The sequence below is a fragment of the Gasterosteus aculeatus genome, chromosome 21 (assembly GCF_964276395.1).
Source record: "Gasterosteus aculeatus chromosome 21, fGasAcu3.hap1.1, whole genome shotgun sequence".
Taxonomy (NCBI): domain Eukaryota; kingdom Metazoa; phylum Chordata; class Actinopteri; order Perciformes; family Gasterosteidae; genus Gasterosteus; species Gasterosteus aculeatus.
Window position 1 is genome coordinate 3,244,241 of NC_135708.1, and position 18,782 is coordinate 3,263,022.

Below are 18,782 nucleotides of genomic sequence, written 5' to 3' on the forward strand. Positions count from 1 at the left end.
CCATGTCCAGGGCTGATATGAAGGTCCAAGGTGATTCTATGTGGACGTTTCTCCAGGTTTCATGGCTCGGCTTCACCTCCTCACGCACAAACGCATGAGGACCGTCACCGACTACTTCCTGGCTCCCTGATGGGAAGCTTCCGGATGCTGGTTTGCAACGTTCTTGAAGAGTTAAAGGTAACTGACCTTTAAAGGCCGACTAACCTGTGAGATCCATCTCTCGTGGATATGTAGGTTTGTGCATCCTGCTGCTCCTTCACTGCACTATATTCTGTAGTGATGCTTTTACAGTGATTATCCAACTTGATGTAATGCCTTTGGTACATCTGCTCATCCAGATGTGCAATGGCAGGGAAAGGCCAATCTATGGATGTAAACCAAAGTCGGTGTCTGGTGAGGCTGTGGTACAGAACTTCAGCCTGTGCATCACGGCTCAGCTAACCGGCTCTCTGCGGTTTCCTGTCAATAAGCATCCAAACTGAAAGAACTCATTCCCCATGTGGGCCTGAGTTCCACAGTGAGTCCGTGCATCTGAAGCTCAGTCAATCAGCAAGTGTGACATGTGGGGAACAAAGAAGTTAGTGACAATACTACAGGCAGCCTGAATGTAGAACTTCTGGATGATCCTCCTTCCTCCAGCACATGAAGCAGCTGCAGAGTTACAAACATGAGTGTGAAAGGAAGGCCACACGTGTGCCTGTTTGCTGTGAAGGAGAGATGTTCAGGCCAGGAGATAACGTACAATATGGGGATTCTTGTTGGCCGTGGCGCTCAATGGTGCCTTTATGTTCCCTTTTATTCCCCATATGTGTGTTTTTACAAGTTAACCGGCCCTTAAAGTCCCAGTAAAAGTGAAGCAGAGCCATTTGACCTTCTGTATTTAGCTGCTCTAACAGCAGAAGATGCTTTGGGTGCATTTTGTGTCAATCATGTGAGTTAGAAAGTATTCTTCTTTCACACAGCGAGACGCTACTGTAAAGGGTGCAGACAAGTGTGTGGGTTCAATTGCACGACTCGGAGACACAAGAAGGTGCAGTAAACCAATTTTACTGTTGGATGGCAGTACAAACACGGGTGTAAGAATCCGACAGAAGGCAGGTAGGTGCAAAGGTCGTAAACGTTCCGGTCCAAGGTCGGTACACGGGCAGGCAGTCGGTCACCAGGCAAGGTATCCGGCAGGGAAAAGGCAGAGACGTAGCGCGTTAACCAGGCAGGGGTCGGTAACAGGGAGGCTATCAGGAGTAAATGCTGGAACGCTAGGAACATTGTATCAAAGACGAACTGGCAACAGAGGACAGGAACCCACAGACTAAATACACCGGGTGATGAGGGCCAGGTGCAAACAATCAGGGAGGGGCTGATAATCACCCAGGTGGAACCCACACACCTGAGGGAGGAAGGAATCTGAAACGAGAGGTGAGTAAACAATAACACATAACCGAAGAATTATAAATAGCCCGCCAACTTAACTTCATACTCAGGGCTGGACATAACAGCTACATGTGGCTCATTGGGAGAATACAGTAGTACACGACTGTCTCACATTCACTTTATACTTCTCCACACTGGAGGACAAACACAAGCTGATGGCATGTTTCTACCCGTCAGAGGACACTTCTGTCTTTTCAGGGTGTCTCAGAAAAAGTCAAAAATCTCAAAGCTTCTCCTGGCAATGGAGAAAGGATCTCTTGGAAGAAGGAAAATCTCTTGAGGAGATTGAGATTGAAGGCATCTACCACATTTATGAACTTTATTGGTTATTTTAAAAATGGTTACAAAGAGAATTACAGGAAGATGAATTCAACAACCAAGCAGTGTGACGGGGTGAGTGTGCTCATCAAACATGCTTTTCTTTAGATGAAGTAGAACCAGACGTCCAAGAATTGGAGACGAATTGGAGATGATGTAGATCGAGAAGATGACGATGATGATGTTGATGAAGATGGAAATGGTGAAACGTCTCATCCTGTCCATCGATTAAGAGCCATGTAATGAACATGTGGTCTTCTAGTGTCCATTAGTACAACATGTGAGATTGGACTCTGGAGCATACATACCAGACCATACTGGAGAAGATGGTGCTTCTCTGTCAAGCCATCGTTGGTAACATCAGAATAATGAAGTGAATTCTTATTCAGCTCCACCATGAGATGTTTTGTTGAGGGACACATGAGTGAAGGGCGACAGGGAGAAAGAGTTTAACTGTGATCTTCATTCTTCTTACAGTCCCTGAGACAGAAGGGACACGTGGTGGGACATGTCGTCTTTTGTTGACACTCATTGGCTGAGAGTTTGGAAGCCAAACAGAATTCAACATATATATATATAAATATATGTTGTTTTGTGACTAGAATGTGACCTGTAGCCTTTAAAGGCTTCCTAATAAAGATGAGACACAGTTGTCATGAAGCCTCAGACCAACATGTACAGCTAATGTCCACTAGATGGCGCCGTTTCATTTGCAAGCTGCAGTGTTGCGTGTTGACAAGCCGAGTGGTCCCGTGCACCTAAACACACGTTCAGTGAGCACGGTGCTGTATTTTCTCACGCAGGTACTTTGGGACACCTTGCAGAGTGGTTTATGAATCCCTGCTGTCACAGACTAACATGTGGAGAACCATGGCTGGCTGCACCATGGGAGGACACAGGTGTCTGTACCAGGTGTGTGTTGATGACAACGATAGTCCCAATTATTGGTCCCCACCAAAACAACCAAACACTGTCACATGACACAAACCATCTGTGAGAACAAGGCTGTTGCCTGGCAACGCCAATGACTGAATGTCCACAAACTCTTCTTGTGGTGCCGTCACAAGGTCTACATTCATGGTTCATATATTCAGGGTCACTACAGACTGAACTCCCAAGGCTTTCATGCTACTTTGATGGATTTCTAGGGGAGAACATATAGTAGCTAGTAAGAAAAGAGGAGAGCAGGCCAAGGATGGGCTTTATAAATACTAATGTGCCCCAAGTATCCAGAGACTAATGAAGGCCACTAAATGGTCCCCAACCATTGGTCAACTTGTGTTATTAAGTTGGTAAGACGAGTGTGTTACAGCCACAGAGGCTGACAAACACCAACCGATGAACTGCAGAGGATTTGATTACAATAAATACCGTGTAGAAGGTAGAAATTGAAGCGCTTCTCTTAAATAGTTTGAACAGGTCACTTTGTTTAAATAATGTTATTAAGGTGGTTGACCGTCAGCGACCTTGTGAAAACATGTGAGACCGTTGCTGTCTGTCTGTGACACACACACGTATTTCAGCTGAAAGTGTATTTAGTTCATGTCTTTTCAGTCTTTTATATGAAAGTGTAAGTGAGTGAAATCACTTTTAGTTAACTAGTACGTGTTCTCTGTGCAGCTGCAGTCTGCTTGTGTCCACTTCATAGCAGCCAAACACACCACTCCCTTCACACGCTACGTGGAGCACATCAACTACCGGCTGGCCTCCTGTCACTTCTTCTCCTGCTGTCACCTTTCCGTAGCTTTTCACTCCCAACTAAAGTGCTGACTCAGGTAATGATGCATGGCTGACGGGGAGATCACAGCGTTTTTACTGCAAAGCAGACACACCGAGCCAGACCAGGAAGCCAAGTCACATCGAGTTGTTTTGTCATTTGTGAAGAGTAATAAACGGGAACATCAGCCAAAGAGACCAAAGACCTGCAATGTCTTTGTGAAAGGGAGTAAGGAAGAGGATCTTCTCCTGCAGCCAGCCGAGTGGCTGCAGGAGAAGCACAGTGTCTCTTTCTCTTTCATTTAACACAGAGCTGTAACTGTCTGCAGGCCGTGTCCATCTCTGAGACCTGGTATGCCGTTAAAGACCACGGCACCAACTACTGCAACATCTACGAGCTCATCCAAGGTACTACAGAGTTATTAGTATTATGCTCAGAGGAAATCACATCACATTCATACATGGACTGATGGAGGTTGTTTAGGAGAAACACCTCATGTCCCATTTTACAAAAGCAACATTAAACAATAATGTTAATAATAAACCAATGTGAATGAATGAGAGTGGTGATTAGCAGCATTAACCACACAGTCTGATGATCCTCATACCGCCGTCTCCTTTGTTGAACAGGAAGTGGTCTAACCCAAGCCAGAGGTCACAGAGAGGTCACCAGTGACTTCCTGTGTCCCCAACGCTCCTCTGCTAACTGATATTCAGCTTATACATCAACATGCTGCTTGTTACTGTTGTATTTGGGAGTTTGTTCTGTTTCCATTGAGGAATAAATACCTAATGAATGTACTGTATAACTGTACCCAATATGCTCATTTCATGTATTTGTACACACTGATCATACAAAGTCATTCAGTGAGGACTCCCATGCACCTATTCCTCCCATGACATGAGATCTGCTGATGAGAGGATGAGAGGCATTTATAATGGGCCCTTATACCTTCAATTGACTCAGACAGAACAAATAGTAATTAACCAGTTGTGGGTTTGCAGCAGGTTCTGGTAACACAACGTAGTGTTTGACCTCATAGAAGACAAGACATTTTTTAGAGACTAAATAGAAACACGTTCAGGTTCTCCTGAAGTAAAATGCATCCCTTTGGATTCCTGTTGTTAAGCTCTAAACCTCTAGCAGCTTGTAGCATATTATAATACGGGTAGATGAAATGCAGCGCTCTGATTGGTTGAGAGTGAGTCACGGTGCATTATTGAGCCATAATGTACAGTTGCTGGTCACATTGACCCGAGCGTTCCGTATCACTGCACACAAAGTAACAGGTCAGATTTTGTGCCGTTCGTTGACATTTCAGTGTTCAGCTCAGTGGCGATCGCCGAGAAGAGACCAGAAATCCCACAAATGATCAGTTTGGGTCAACGCGAGCTTCCACAACCGGACAATGAAGGTGGACGTTATGAGAGATGTGAATGAATGAGACGGTGCAGCACCCGATGCTGTTTACCTGCACGTACGGGGACTATTTTGTCTCTAGACTCCTGAAATGAGACACACAACGTTTGTTGGCTACAACTGTTTAGTGCTGAAAGCAGCTATTTACTTACTATTCATAATGTGGCTGGTAACCGTATTATAAAAGCAGCACTTTATCTTCAATAATGTAAGAGTTGGGGGGCGTTGTTAGGCCCGACGCGCAGCGGAGAACTGCTCCATCATTGGAGGATAAAGTACAGCCTATAAGGCGATGGGTTAGTTTAAACATAAAGGAATAAAAGTTACATTTCAACTTTAAGATAAAGTACACCAGCCAACAGAAAGTGACGAGTGAGGTGAGAAATAAAGTGAGCGGTGGAACGTCAGAGTCAGTCCGTGTTGATGAAGGCGGCGTTCTCCACGTTGTGTCACATGGAGCGTCGTTGGCCAGCGGCGTGCAAACCGTTCTCGACGCAGACGACTCGTACCATGTAGATCTGTTCATGTGCTGCAAAGTGACGATGACTCTATAACGGACCATGAACTGGACATCGTGGTCTCCGTGGCAGGAAATGGAAGCGGAGGCGGTGGGTTTAAAACTAGGAAACATCCCCTATGATCAGATATTGTCTTCTGTACGCAGCAAACAACAGGGATAACAATCTGTGTTTAGCACGTTTCATCCGCCCAGACAAGGACGCTCCTTCTAAATGAACATATGCCGATGTGGCGGCTTTTGAAAGGTATCTGGGGCTGAAGGTCATCATCTTCCACCATGTGACAGGTCGTAAACGCCTGCAGGGCTTCAGAACACACGACACACCCCACCTGCAGACAGTGTGGCTCCATCTATACAATGAGCACCAGCACAGGATTGGAAATAAGACCGGATGGTTTGGGCTACATGTGTATGTCAGTATTGGTACCAGACATATGAGACCCGGCTCACTGGAAACAGCTGTTATACAACACAATGTCCAACACACACAACCAACACACAGAAACGCAGCGACTGTGAACGCAGATGTGAATCTAAATATGGTTTTGATCAGCACAAGCGTCCAGAAGCAGTACACGCCGTCGTACCGTGTGACGCTGTGAAATACTGTGAGGCGTGTGGAGAAACACACAGAGGCGGTAAAAAGCGCACACATGCAAGCCGACGTGTGTTTCCACTGTGGAGCCACAAATGGAGGCTGAGGACGAGCATGAATGCTTCATTCAACCCAGTGAAAAGAAAGAGCCTCAAACAGCACACATGTTGTATGACTGTGAGACACGCGTTCATAACGGTAAGCACCTTGTGAGGAACGACACAAGACCAGAACACACAGCTTATACATCCATAGCCCACAATGCATCTGGTTTGACAACTCTATCATCCTGGAGTATCGTGTAAAACAGAAGATCCGGCCCACGGTGGTCATGAGTGGGAGTCACGCTGATGTATGACAACGCAGACCAGCAGACATCAGAAGACTCACTTAGTTTTCTACGCATGCGTTTGGCACAAACACCCGCGGCGTTGGGGTTTGAGGATGTGGAAAAAGGTTATTTTCCACACAAGTTCAACAGGAGGGCGAATGAATACTACGTTGGCAGAGACCCCGACCCGTCTTACTACGGGTACGAGACGTGTGACACTGAACAAACTTCATTCATGAGGTGGTGCAGCACAGTTTGTGGAGAGAAATGTGATTTCCAGGCAGAGCTCAGCCTGCTGTGTCAATGATGTAGAGGCGTTGTGGAGCGCGTGCTCCATTCATGGTGGAACATTCCTAGAACGCACGCAGCTCCACCCTGTTCCTCTCACCACTTTGCCATCCAGCTGTTTGGGTGTGTTCAGAACCTTGTTCCTCCCGCGGGACACGGTGGCTCTGACACACGAGGGGCTCCACAAGACACAAGAAGACGTATTGTGATGTTTCCATGCAGTGGCCTGAATACGTGTCCCACACGGAGAATATTGACATCAGACATGCACTCAACCACGGGGAGCACCAGTCTGCTCCGTTCTATGTGGACGGTTAGAATTCGCTTGTTATGAATCGGCCGGTTGTTTTTTTCCCGGATGTGTCAAATGTCGCATACAGAGCGACATGAACCCCGTCACCAAAGTCCCGTATGGTAACAACACAAGGCGCTTATGGAGAGAACAGATGCCCTGCAGAAACAACAGGGTTTGAACGTTGTGCTGATGTGGGAGTGTGAGTGGGCCTCATCAGAACCATCCGGCGCTTCTGTACAGGCCTTTATGGCCACGTACAAACAGCACAAACGTCTGGATCCTACAAAGGCTCTTTGGCCGGCGTACAGATGCTATGAAGTTGTACCACAAGGTCTGCGATGATGAAAAAATCAGATACTAGGACTTTACAAGTCTGTATCCAACTGTACAGAGAAACAAACAGCATCCCGTCGGCCACCTCCAGATTATCGTCAGGGATTCTGAGTCCATGGATAATTACTACGGCTTCATAAAGTGCACAGTGCCCCCCCCCCGAGGGCTGTTTCTCCCCGTCTTGCCGTACAGATGTCATGGAAAGCTCATGTTCCCGCTGTGCGGGTTGTGTGCTGACACTTTGAACCAACCTTGTGAGTGTGTTCACAGTGAGAGAGAGAGGCAGCTGTCTGGGGTTCGGGTCCCTGGAGCTACAGACGTCTGTGGAAAAGGGTCAGCGGATTGTGTCCACCCATGAAGTCTGGCATTCTCCCAACAAAACAAGCACATTGTTTAGTGGACATGTGAAGACGTTCATGAAATGCAAGCAGGAGGCATCAGGCTATCGGGGCCACGTCAAAACACAGGCTGATGGGGAGAAATAAAAGGAGGACATTCAGCTAAACCCAGACTACAAAACCATGAGGAGCTGTAACAAACTCTCTGTGGGGCCGGTTGAGCATGAGGAGTAACATGTCAGCTGATCACAGTTGCTGAGCCTTCTTGGTGATGGAGCTGATGTTCAGCTCCCAGGACCTCAAGTGGGAGCTGAACATCAGCTCCATCACCAAGAAGGCTCAGCAGAGGTTGTTCTTCCTGAAGCAGCTGAAGAAACTCAACCTGCCAAAGACGATGTTGGTCCACTTCTACACGGCCATCATGGAGTCCATCCTCTGCTCATCCATCACCGTCTGGTACGCTGCAGCCACAGCCAAGGACAAGGGCAGGCTGCAGCGGGTCATCCGCTCTGCAGAGAGGCTGATCGGCTGCAATCTGCCGTCCCTGCAGGACTTGTTCACTTCCAGGTCTCTGAAGCGAGCTAAAAAGGTCGCGGCCGACCCCTCTCACCCCGGACAAAAACTGTTTGTGCCCCTTCCATCTGGCAGGAGGCTGAGGTCCATCAGGACTACGACCTCCCGCCACACCAACAGTTTCTTCCCGTCAGCAGTCGGGCTCATCAACAGAGCCGGTCCCCCACTGCCTGACTATAACACTCCACCGGTCACTCCCCCTCATACTGCACATGCCACTTTAACTGCAATTCATCACTTTGTCACTTGTCACTTGTCTGTTACTCGTTTGTTAGTGCACTTTATGCTTAATATTTTTCTTTTTAACTTTTTAATATTTAAATTTTTTAAACTTTATTCTCTTGTTTTATACTAACCCATAGCCTTAGCCTTATTCTACTAACCCATTGCATTAGCATTCCATTCCACTTTATTTTATTACTTGTGCACTGTTGTCTTGTCTGTCTACTGTCGCGCACTAACCGCCAAGACAAATTCCTTGTATGTTTGACATATTTTGGCTAATAAATGTTTCCTGATTCCTGATGTTCACGACCAGTTTGATGTGAGACAATTCTGTTTGATCCCAGATGAGGCGGCTTTGGTGCAGCGGCGTCATGCAGACAGCAGCAACTCTGGTGTAAAGGACGTAAATGTCTTCACAGGAGCCATGACAACGGCCCACGCCAGGTTGATGCTTTACGACTTGCTAGATAAGCTGCAGGAGAGGCTGTTGTACTGCGACACAGACAGCGTTGTCTTTACATCAGGGTACGGCGATCGGGTTCCCCCCCTTGGGCCACATCTTGGTGACTGACCAACTAAACATGTGATGTGTGTGTCCGGGCCGAAGAAGACGACGTCACACAGTTTGTATGTTACGCACACGACACGCTACAAGGTAAAACCAGCGTCACATGCAAAGGCGTCGCGTTAAATGGCCGTGACGCGGCGGTTGTCCCGCCCCACGCGCTGATTGGTCTCGTTCCATCTGCTGTAGCCAATCACAGCACACATACGTTGACTGTCTGAAACCATCAAACGGGACAAGAAGAGGTTCCGTCTTAAAAAGGAAAGTCCAAGTGGTGAACAATAAGCGGCGGGTGTTGCCCGATTACACCACGCTGCCCTCTGGCTACTAATGGGGATCAAGGGTTTGATGCGCGGCTACAACATCCCTTTAGTTTGGTAGTGAGGACCATCGAATCCAGCAAAGACTCTTTATCAAGAATATTTCACAGCGTTTTGATAACATGGTGCACATTTATTCATGTTGGCAGCCTTTATATACGTTGTAGAGGGCTTACCAGAGTCTCTGTGATGATGTTTTACTACCACAGGACAAAGACAACCTACTCATCAGAGACCATTTAATGAATGCCAGCAGTAATGATATAGAAGTTATCAATGTTTTTACCAAATACGTACATCATAGAAATCTCAGCTGTATGTATTTAGTGCAGAATGTATTTATTCAGGGTAAAACTAGCCGCACTATTAGTTTAAACACTAACTATCTCATTTTGTCGCTCAGACACAGAATGTGGTCACGCATGTGGAGGAATGTGACTCTGTTAGAATCCATGTATGAATCCTCTCCCCGTGTGAGGAGAGTCATTGTGGCTGATGCAAACAGAGATTGGATTAATGCACTGTGTGAGATCAACGTGTTAAGAGGTCAGATCCCGTTGACCGACAAACAGTTTGTACTTTTAAAGAAGAAGAAGAATCTCATCAGACTGGTAGCCGATAAAAAGATCAGACTCAACAAGAAGGAAAAGAGGCTCAATCAGACGGGGGGATTTTTATTACCGTTACTTTTATAATTAACCTGGTCAACCGGGGGAAGTCAAATGGAGCACGCTCAAATAATGTCTCTGGTCCCCTGCAGCAGATTGAATGGATGAAGCAGCAGCAACATGAGCAGCGCAGCTCTATAAGACCGGCCGTGCAAAATGAACCGATGTATTGAAGCAACCTGACGCCGACATGTATGAAAAGGCCCAAACACATGGTGGTATTTTACAGAGACACTTGTCTGTGGTGCGACAGGGCGAGCGGGAGACGGGCGTATTGTCTCCATCACTACCACCCCATGAAAGCAGCTGTGCCTCAACAGATGTTGATGAAGGGCTCAGAAGAGATGTGATTTGGAGTAATGTCATCCGACACATGCCTAAAAAAAGTAGGAAACATGCTGAATGCACATAATGGACAGACGAGGGCGAGATTATCATCAGTGATCAAAGGATCAAAGGCACACGTTTGTATGACCTGGTGAAAAGTGTCACTGTATAATGTTTTAGACCCTTCTACACCCATCGGGTGGAGGTTTTGTATAAAAACGCCCCTTCAGGCCTCATTCAGTCCGAGGTCTTAGACTAGTCGGTCTCTAGGTAGCAGAACCTTTAAGACCCCAAAGGCCAAAAAGGCTAAATCTCATTGGCTGATGGGTGATTCATGGTTAAACCTTTAACATTTCATTATTCTTTGACATGTAATTGTGTTGTTTTTTTATAACAAATGTAGTGAATGCCTATTATTTTGTTTTATGTCACTTTTGAATATACTTAATCCACATTTTTTTGTTTTATGTATTGTATTATATCGGCAACAAGACTGATAAAATGAATAAAATTATATTTCGACATTAGATCGCACATTGTACACATGAAAAAGTATCCCCACAGCACACAGAGGGGTGTATTTTGTGAACAAAATGACAGACCATTGCATCGTTATTAACTAAATTATGTCCGTACAAGATTCCGTAGCAAGATTATTCTAGAATAAGACACGTCTGTGCAGTTATAATTGAGAAAATTAACTATTTCATGCGGGAATGCTTCATAATTTGGAGGGTTTCCAAAACTATCAAAGAAAAAACGTGCTTGTGCTTTGTGATATAAAGAGCCAACCTGGTGCGTGTTTACAATCATCATAGCCGGATACTTGTGCAATGCACGTTTAGGAAGTGGATCACAAGCTAGAACTCCCATAAAATCTGTGCCATTACCAACGCTTGTCAACTCTACGGTGTTTATTGGGGCAAAAAGGGATTTGGTATTTGACGGTAATGGAAAAGGTTCCCTGTGTTTAAAGCCCAGTGTTGCCGCCAGATGTCCTTCAAAGGTCATAGTTGACTCCGACGCCACTCGCAGGAAGTAGATGGGATTTATAACACGGCTATAATGCATCGATACACCCGCCAGAGGAGGGTAACTACTAAGTGGTAAATGAATCGCTTTAGTTATTGCCTGTATAGAGTCACAAACCCCCACCCCACCTATAATTCCATATCTCATTCTTAGGATATACCTGGAATGAGGCGCTACTTGGTAGCGTGACATAAAGAGTGACCTCTTACGGTGTGTGCGTTTGTCTTTTTAATCACACGTCCACAATGTCTTTTTCTAAGACACACGTATTAAACTTATCCGGCCAGCTTCTCCATTTTACCATCACCTGCTTCTTAACTTCTGTCCAGGATTTTTTCTATTTTAAAGACTTTGTTTTTACCTATAATTACCTTTTGCAGCTCCCTCTCGTAAAACGCCCCTTTCACAGACTCACCCGCACAGTGTGTAAGCTTATAAACTGGTGCATCTCTGGCCATACACTGGTATTATAAAATGCTCATCGGGGAATGTTAGTTTATAACCCTTCCTAAACACCTCAGAGTTTTGATATTCTCACGGTGTCCCCCTTTAATTTGAAGCTAACAACCTTTTCATTGTCTTTGTTTACAGCCGATGGAGCCATTTCTATAGATCTGTGATGAGAGTTGTTCTACACGTCTACAAGATCTTGAACCACGTCCACATATCTGAGTGAACAGATGTTAAATATCTCCACATTCGTGTCTTGTATGTCCACCACACTTGCTTTGGTCTCGTTTGAGGTTGAAAAATGTGTCATTTTATGTGGATCCAACAGTCTCCTAAACGGCTTATTATAAGACTCTGTCCCTTGGTCAGTTTGCAGTCTCACTGGTATACGGCCCTCACTCAGAAGGTCTTTAGAGGCTCTGGCGACAGTGGAGCCTGATTTGTTAGAAAGTCATCTAACTCACACGTATTTGGAAAATACATCGATACTCTGCATGTTCTCCCATATCAACAGGATCCATCTGAAACTCTCTGTCGATACCGCTGACCAACACCCTGTTCCTCGGACAATGTACGGCTGCCTCAGCGTGCAGCGGATACGCGTCCTGCTCCAATAAAAATGAATTCACCGCGGACATTGACGGCGTCGCCCCGGTTCCTTCTCTAACGGCAGTTCAGCCACACTGCCCAATCCTTCGGGATGTGCTGGATCATAATACATCTGCAGCGTCCCTTCCATGATAGGGTCAAAGTACCAATGAGCACAAATGTGTTTTATTTCTGTTATACAAAACATATCAGCGGTAGTCTGAAGAATAACATTCGTTTTTAAAATCACGTTACAGGACACTCAAGATGTTCACTTCATTTTTTCTCTCAGCGTGTTTGGTTTTTACACGTCGACGTCAGTCTCATCATCATCGGGTACCTCCCACTCCTCATCCTGCTCTCGTACTTCTTCCCACCACTTGTCAAGCTTTGTTAGTTGATTCATTTTGTCTGTCTTCCCCGTCCATTGTCTCATACATTTTTTGGATGGTATCATACGCATTGTCCACATAATTCAGATGGTTTAAAAGAACTTCCGCAGCCTCCTGGATGTGGTACCAGTCAACATGAAGATGATCCACAGCCATAAACAGGGAGACGGCGGATATGAAGTTCTCATTCCACAAACTTTTCATTATCGGTTCAAAGTGTAGTTGGTAGAAGCAGTCGCATTGCTCCAAACAAGGATGTTTTTTCTGACTGGGATCATTTGTCTGACAGCCATAACCAATCTCTACATTGTATTTAAGCCAGACCTTGTTCAGCAGATGTAGCGCCCAGATTCTAACATATTCCAGAATCCTTAAACGCCTGGTGAGGTTCACAGGCCTTCTCTTCCTGTGTGTTCATAGGCCCTGGCTGTGGGAGTGTGTGAATCAGAGATGGAGGTGGTGGAGAAGAGGGGGGAGTTCATTGGAGGGACGCTGACGTTTTAAGCGTCTGAAAGTAAAAACATTTTTAGGATTCTGGATGATTGAACCCCGGTTTCAGATCTACACAGAACAATTGAACAACCCACCTGTCGTTCTTTTAGATGATCGAGAGTTGGATGATTGTCGGTCTACACAAGGTAGCAGGCATACCAAGTTGCATAGCAACCGGTGTATTGTCGTAAACAAGACGTTTTCTAACAACCCCGTAAGCCTGACTCTGTCTCTCTTGATCGCTTCGTCAATTTGACTAAACCCTTTTAGCAAAGCGGGCCAGTCACACCACTGAACAAAGGAAATGAGCGGGAACCACGTGTTCTACGCTTTGTCTTGTGACGTCACGAGAGGCGCCGCCGCTCTCTCCGGGGTAGTTCAAATAGCGCGAGGACACAGAGTTCAAAAATGCAAACAAAAGGTTTTAATTTACGTCCTTCAGATTAAACAGAAAACAGTCAAAACAGGGGGTAACTCAGGCTTCGGTCGATCTTCGCCGGTAAAACTTAACTAATGTCTTGTCTTTGGAGGGGAAACGGAGATCCACTTCTTTAAAGAGAGAACACCGTCCTCTCGGTCTCTCCTGCATTCGGGAATCCTTCTGTCTTGGTCTGCTCTTCTGCCGCGGGCCCAATCTGCAGCTCGTCTCTCCTCCCTCAGCGGTGTGTCTTCCGCCCTCATGGAGGCCTCCAGGTCGTCACACCCTGATGGGTTTCAGGTGTGAGGGGAATGCTCTGAGTTTCGGGGTGGAGTTCCTACCTCCACCAGCAGATGGAGCCGTAGTAGTTACAGCCATCTCCGGTGAACGTAGCTCCCTTCCAAGACCGAGCCTCTCGTGACATCACAGTCTGTAAGAGGGTACGGCTGTTCTCTCCTGCTCTTACGGCCTCTATTAGCCACCATTTGCTCGCGGTCTTCGCAGGCAGTCATAGAAATCATCCTGTCGTCTGTTGTGGTGTATTTTCTGTAGGGGGGTGCTCTGCCACACTCTCACCCCCCCATTGTAAACTACTTTCTGATAACAGTTATATGTCTGGGCATCCTTCCAGAATGAATAAATAACGGGGCACCACCCTGAGCTAACAGGGACCAATAACCAATACTATAAATCAAGTCTCATAATTGATATTCACTCATTGAGGGTGAAGATGTTGGAAGGAGTTAAGTTCGAGCACTGGCGATGTATGTCAACGGTCACCATATAAATGCACAAGTAAACACAGGAAAACGGTTCTTTAAAGTATAACAGGGTTTATTAACTCACAGGAACACCGATCAAGATCACCTATAACTGCAACCAACAATCCCCATAACACTTATTTTAAACCTACTCACTAAACAAGCAATCAAAACCAGAGTGTGTGTGTGTGTGTGTGTGTGTGTGTGTGTGTGTGTGTGTGTGTGTGCGAGCACAGAGGGGGGTGCTGGGAAGGAACGACGGTGGGGTTGCGCGCAACAACAGTTGTGCAGTTACAGAACCAACGATGTGGCTGGCGATACGAAATGAAACCACAGGCAAACGGATCTCACGGCGGAGACCCGGGAAAAGAAAAGAAAATAAGGAACTATTCTGACCATGAGACATCATTCAGCAGCGTAACACAGTCGGCGCTTTCACTCTCTTACAGCAAACGTATCACAGCATCAGATCAACAGGGGACATTACGACATTTGCAGGTACACATTCAAACATAAATCAAAGGTAGCGGATTCGTTGATCCGGACTCTATCGTACCACGTTATGACTGAACAAATCAAATAAACATCAAGTTCATATCAACACGCTAAATTAGTCTGCCCAGAAAACCAGTGTTACTGTTTGATGGGCGTTGGTCATCAGCTTCCAGCTGACTGAGGACAGTTGAGCTCCGCGTAGGGAAACTCAGTGGATGAAGGCGATTTCGGCCGTGGGGTCCGAACTTCTCGTTGGGAACAGAGGCGGCGGGGGGTCAGAGAGCAGCTGTCTCTCCGCTCCTCTGGAGTCAACAGGAATGAAATCAAAAGGGAAAAGGAAGCGGGACGTAGTGGAGCGCGAGTCTTGAGTTCGTCCAGCGAGATTAAGACTGAAACTTGGGAATTGGAGGGAAAGAAAAGAAACCAAACAACGTTGTGTTGTCTCGATCTGTCACTAACGGGAAGTCAGGAGAAAGAGATCGATCCTTTGGCGCAATCTCTTCTTATGACCTTGAGGTCCATGAATAAATGTCACTGTCCTCGGCCAATGGGAGCGCTCGGTGTTCTTTGGTACGTCCTCTTTTTATGGCCAAGGGGGTCTGGAGAGCTTCAGGGGTCCTGTTATCAGCCCCTGGCATCAGGCCACGGGGGACCCCTATATGTTTGTGTTCTTCCTTTGTCCTCAGTGAAGAAACACGTGGTGAGGTTCATTAGCAGGGTGGAGGCCCAACATCCCCTTTGCATTAAAAGGTCACAGACATTTGTTTGTTTCTGACAACACATGTGACTAATTATGTGAATATTTTGCATGCGCATCCGCCCATCCCCCCTCAAGCCACCATACTTATTCTACTCATTTCCAAGACAGGAGGACATCAGCATACTTCATCTATAAACAGAGACTCTGGGGAACCGGAGGAGGAAATCCTCTCTGAGCTCGTTTGAAGGTTTAAAAGTGAGATTTGAGTTTAGTGTCAAACAACAACTCTGCTTCTCTTCCGTCTTTTTACCTCCATAAAAAGATCAGATGTTTTTATTACTACATGTAATAAATGAGTCTCTGAAGGAGGTGAAGACCTCTGTAGAACCTCTGGATCACCACTTCATCACTACATTAAGAGGAGCATCGTGGTGCAATGAGGTGTCACACTGGATGGTGCGTTCAATGTCACTGGGGTTTTCATCATTTTATTGAACACAATCATAGCTGCGCTTTGGTGTTATTCTATTGATTAGTGTCAACATGACAGCGGTGTCCCACTATTCTCATGTCTTTATTGATCACATAGTGTCAGAATCAGGGCTGTATCCTGGTGGACACTAAATGCATTTTATTCATTGGTCTAATTCATGAAGCGTCGTCAGTCTGACTACTGTAACTCTCTCCTGCAGGTCTCCTGCTACCACCATTCCACCTCTGCAGATCATCCACAATGCAGCAGCTCCACTGCTCTTTAACCTTCCTAAGTCCTCTAAACATGGTGCTCACGTACCGTGCTGTGAATGGATGGGGTCCAGCTTACATCCAGGACCTGGTCCAACCCGACACCCCGACCCGCACTCTCCGCTCTGCATGTGATAAACTGCTTGTTCCTCCTCACTGAGAGCAAAACACTCGACTAGATCTCCACTCTTTGCTGTCCTGCTCCTAAATGGTGGAAGGAGGTCTCTGAAGACATCAGGACCACAGAGAGCCTTCACATCTTCAGACTAAAGACACACCTCTTCAGACTCTACCTCCACTAACACACTAACTAACTGTAGCACTTACATTGGACTTATAATGGTTCTTATCTACAGCGAGTTGTAAAGCGGCTTATTAGCGTCAGCTAATTGACATGTGATGTACTGAAGGTGTGAAGGTGTGGACTCTGCTATGAATCAGGCTGAGGACCCAGAGGACGGAGTCCCTCCCTCTGAAGCCCCTCTGTGTGGGGAACATGACAGCCAGACCAAAGCTCAGAGGTGAGAGGACCATCGCCAACTGTCCTCCATTCGTCTCCATGTCCCAACGTCTCTGACTCACTGACTCTGCTTCTACATGTGTGACCAGGACCCATCAGAGACCAGGACCTGGACCTGGACCCAGCTGTGTGTCCATGAAGAGTGATCGGTCTAAAGGTCGACTGACTTCAAAGATGGACGTGGTTCTTATGAGCCTCACTAAGCTCTTGAACAGAAGAACCAGATGAAGAACATGATGATTGGTTGTATTGTAACATTAAGTGAATATGGATTGATGTCAGTGAGGGATTTCACATTCATTTGTGGTGTGAAAACATGGCAGGTCTCCCTGCTCGATGTCGCACCGTCTCATTCATTCACTTGGCTCATGACGTCCACCTGAATGTTCCTCTTTGGCTAAAAAGTGACCTAAATCGCTTGAGACAGGTAACATCACATTATGGCTCAGTTCAGTGCACCTCGTGACTCACTCTCCACCAATCAGAGCGCTTGATTTCACCCGTATTATAAAAGAATATACGATACGGGACATGAAACATAACCAGTAGTCCAAGTGCAAGCAGCCAGTTGATGGTGAATTTATGCTACTTTGTTGAATTCATATGTTTGTGAATGTGACTTTGAAAGAGTCAGAGCCTCCAGCCACCAACCTCACCGCACGTCACTGCCAGCAGCTCTGTGAAAGGTCCAACGTCTAGTTTCAGAAGATCTAAGGAGACTTCTACAGGTCAGAGGACCGTCTGAAGAGCTTTGCAGTACTTTCATTAGAACTTGTATTTTCGATGCAGAGATCTGCAGACGTTGTTTTTCTGACCCGCAGTAAGAAGTAAAACCAGATGAAACTGATGACTAACTGTCACTCAACTAATAAACTGTCCATCGACAGTCTTCAGCATCTGGTTTTCATGATGATCAATGACAGAAGCTGGAGAGAATTACAGTTTGTGTTCTACATTCAGTCACATCTTACTGTGTGCAAGCAGGCTGCTTTACTGGCTGTTCTTACCCACAATCCTTTGCACAGCAGGTATATGAGCCAGAGGGTTCAAGGTGCCATGTGATGAGGAAGTAGAACACTGCATGTAACAACATGTCCTTTGTGATTTGGCAGGCGGCTTCAGACTGATACGTGGGGAAGTTGTTCCGCCCCAACAGGTTCAAGCTGATCATCAAAGTGGAGAGAAGAATAAAAACACTCTCAGCTCAGACTCTGTTGTCTTAGTGGATGTTTTTATTCAATATAAACTCTTCACTACATTTGTTACAAAGGTTTCTGCTTCATCACGTGTTCCCTACTAGTCTACATGTAGAAGAAGACCAGGTGACAAAGAGGGGCGTGCACGGGTCCTCTGAACCATCTGGTCCAACAACAGCATCCAGTCTGTTGTCATAGCAACTCTTTACAAGGTGGAAGGATCGTTCCACAGATGCTGGTTTTCATCCTGAAAGACTCTTGTTGAGCCGTGAGGAGGATTCTGTTCACGAGGACGTTTGACCCTGTTAACAGCTCAGACTGAGAATCAGTCAACCAGTCAGACTGCATACTTTGATGGTGACGTGAGGACCCACCCTCTCTGATGAAAGACAGCAAGCTGCGTCACTTCACTCCGTCTGATGGAAGCTGAAGTGAAGCACGGAGCTCCTTTTCTACACGGACCTGCTGAGGACAGAAGAGAGCTGCTCACTGAGGAAGTTCATGTCTACAAGCTCAGTAAGTGCAGCTGTGATTGGTTGAATGACATCATTGATGGTTGTGAAGGTGTGATTGTTTAAAGCTGGGAAACAAGATGGCGCCTGTGTGAGCAGGCAGAGAGAAGCTGCTGTTAGTCTGAATGATGACGCTGTGATGAAGAAGAGGAGCTCAGTCTGATCTGGGGTCTGTGAGGACTGTTACTGATGAGGAGGGGAAGGTAGCAGACGGAGGGG

General features: G+C 46.2%; 1 long non-coding RNA gene and 1 pseudogene across 2 annotated transcripts in view; both read right to left on the bottom strand.

The window, feature by feature from the left end:
• The window catches only part of LOC120814248 (dual specificity calcium/calmodulin-dependent 3',5'-cyclic nucleotide phosphodiesterase 1A-like), a 609,273-nt pseudogene that overhangs the window by 436,187 nt on the left and 154,304 nt on the right, over nt 1-18,782 (bottom strand). The window lies entirely within an intron of this gene.
• Nucleotides 12,501-14,258, bottom strand: LOC144390414 (uncharacterized). The gene is made up of 2 exons (XR_013454453.1): nt 13,784-14,258; nt 12,501-13,233 (listed from the first exon to the last, which is right to left on the bottom strand). It is a non-coding gene; the product is annotated as an uncharacterized LOC144390414 (long non-coding RNA).